The sequence below is a fragment of the Lactuca saligna genome, chromosome 6, assembly GCF_052625555.1.
Source record: "Lactuca saligna cultivar CGN05327 chromosome 6, ASM5262555v1, whole genome shotgun sequence".
Taxonomy (NCBI): Eukaryota; Viridiplantae; Streptophyta; class Magnoliopsida; order Asterales; family Asteraceae; genus Lactuca; species Lactuca saligna.
The window spans coordinates 167,775,436-167,778,760 of NC_136422.1; positions in this window are offsets into that span (position 1 = coordinate 167,775,436).

The following is a 3,325-nucleotide window of genomic DNA, read 5'->3' on the forward strand; positions in this document are numbered from 1 at the left end:
CCTAATTTGTCAAGTTCATACATTTGTATAATGCTAATTAAAAACAAAAACCAATGGCTCCGATACCACTGATGGGTTTTATACACACAATCTTATGTGTGCATGCAACCCTAGAGTTGGATCTATGTTATCACTATTAATTATACAGCACTATGAACACTTGAAGAACCCTAACAAGCTTATAGGAATTTTGAGATTCATAAATAAGGATGAAATACGTACCTTTTGTTGTTATATTGTAATAACAACTTAAATCTTGAATGTTCTTGTCTTTGAAAGCAAGTACCACAAGTGTAGTACCTCTAATGGCTCTCAAACAAACCTAGCAACCAATGATTACAATGGAGAGAGAAGGGAAGTGGAAAATTTGGCTTTAAGCCTCTCTTGGAGTGCCTTAGACGAAATCCAACCCTATATGGGTTTATATAGGTGATAAGGAAGGTTCAGGATTAGACAGGTGTATCTTAGATAACCCTAATCCCTTAACTTCCTCCTTAAGGCTTCCAAGGCACCCATAGAGCCCAAGGAAACCCTAGGACACTCTAGATTTCGTTCCCCACCTCTAAGGTAGGTTCTAGAATGCTTCAATGCTTAACTTTTGAACATTGTCAACTTTAGTCCCTGCAGTTTCAGTTAATTCCTTTAATCCTAAAATTAATTCCAAATTAATTTTTGATTAAATATTAATTAAACTATATGATTTCTAATCAACATATTATATCCATAATACATTAATAAATCATTTATCTTAATTTGAAATTAATTTATTAACCAAATAATAAATTAATAAATCATTCTTCACTCTCCAATAATTATCCTATTACATTGTCAGGTTTAAAGGCAACCCAAAAGGACCATGCACAACCGGGTCAAGTACTTACCAAATATGGTTACGGGCTTAGACAGTAATCCAACAAGATAAGGTTGTTAAATGATGAGCAAAAACTAATGTTGTTGGTGGATGATGGTAATATAATTCCACATTGAGAGCAACTTGAACATTTTCAAAGTTGCAATAAATTTGATGGGAATGATACTGAAGGTGAATAGGAAGAAACTGAGCCCTTACAACCTTAAAAACCATAACAGGAAAAGTTTCTTTATTATTTTTTCGATTCTGAAGAAACACAAATCACCCATTGTGGTATGTCTGAACCTTTACCATTTCCTGAATTAGCTCAACCACAACGTAAAGGTGCCACAACCCACAGTTATACTTCATATGTGAAGTTACTCCAAATATTCAAAAGAAAAGAAGAACTTAAGGTTAATTTTGGATTCAAAAGTTTTATTGAAGGCTTCTAATATAGAGTGTCAAAATCTACAAAAGACTGGTTTGAAGCTGTTTGCTTAATAAAATATTATGACCGACAGATAAAGGCAACAAAACAAAATACTACTGACACATTTCAATTGCTTAAACAATTAGAGAGACACACTTGATCAAACGGATAGCTACATCCCCATAATCGACAAGCCAACAAAAAGGTATTATGTTATTTCTTGAATGACATCATAGTTGATAATATATTTAACATGTGGCAGGGGAAACAGATACAATGAACTTTAAATGACCGTCTTAGGGTATATATTTCATACTAGAAAGTATGGGGTGCTAAAATGTATGCTCTAAATATGTTGATAGGGACTCCTCAAGAAAGCTTTCAAAGACTATCTTTATATTGTTACAACTTGGAGAAAAAGAATTCACGGACATTTACACATATAAAGACAAGCTATGAAAACAATTTCGAATATTTTTTTCATGGCTATCAGTTGCATGGTAATATTTCTTATATATTGAATTCTTTATATTTTTTGTTGTTACACATGTGATCGCTTTAATGAGTAATATATTATTATTTATTAGTTTTTAGGTTCGAGAATTTTAAACTTGTTTGCATCCTATTATTATCATTTATGGAGCACACCTTGAATTGAAACACTTGGGCTCGATGTTCCAACAAGTAGGCTTGGGTGGTAATAACCAAATCCTCCATATTGCATTTGGTGTTGAGAAAACTGAAAATGAGGAGTCATGGATATTGTTTTTATCAAGACTCAAAGAATGTATTGGGGCATACCCTCTTTGACTATCATATCAGACTCAAAGAAATGGCCATTCAAGTTGTGTTCCTGAACGCAATTCATGGATTTTTTTGTCGTCGTTTGTTGATGAATATGAGAACAAAGATCGGAAAACAATATAGAATGGAGATTTTGATTTGGTAGGCCGCAAAAGTTTACCGGCAGTATGATTTCAAAAAACCTTTGGTAAGCTACTTCATGCACAAACGAAGATTGTCGTACATAGCTAGAAATAATCGGTTAGGAGAAATGGGCAGGGTCGTATTTCCATGTGGCTCGGTACAATACTATGACATCAAACAATGCTAATTCCATAAATACATTATCAAGTGGCTCACAAAAACAACCACTAACAATTTTGATTGATTTCTTTCAATCTATTATACAATAATGGTGGTGTCAGTGACGTGATGCCAGAGATAACTATTTATATTATAACTTCCATGATAATTGTAATATAACTTATGGTCGATGAAAACATATACGCAAAATTTTTTTATAGCTTAAATCGAAAAAAGATATTACTGATTATGCTAAGAAGGTTATCGATAGCAGGATCAACAAATCCTCTAGTTTGTAGGTATACGAGAATGATCAAAGCATATATAAAGTGATTGGCTAAATGAAAAATGGTATAGTAAACTTGGAATCTCATTGTTACACATGTTGGAAATGAAAATTATCAAGTATACCTTGTTCTCATGCTATGGAGATATTCAAGGAAGTGACATATCAACACTACAGGACATGGGTGTCATCATACTTCACAGTGGGAACATATCAATCAACATATATAGAGATTGTGTTTCTTGTGCCAGTTCCAGCTGAATACAAACAACCGGATGAAGTCATGGTTGTATTACCACCATTGATGGACAAACAACAAGTCGAATGACCACGAAACTATAACCATATCCCATCCCAAGTCGAAGGTCCGATTCAAACAAAATACAGTCGTTGCCAAAGGATAAGTCATACAAGTAAAAACTGTGACGCTCAGTTTCCCACGGATTCAACAAAACTAAATCTTCTAGTAGGACCAAATTAAGTTCCAAAAGTAACATTAAGTCTAAGAGTAGATCTAACATTAAAAATACTTAAAAAAAAGTAGTCTGCAATATGAAACTGGTGATCTAAAAAACCTACAATAATATTTGTACGAAATTATAGTAATCAAAAAAATGTTGTTTAGAAGGATAAAGTTGTTTTTGGTACGTAGTGATTAGAAAATTGTTTA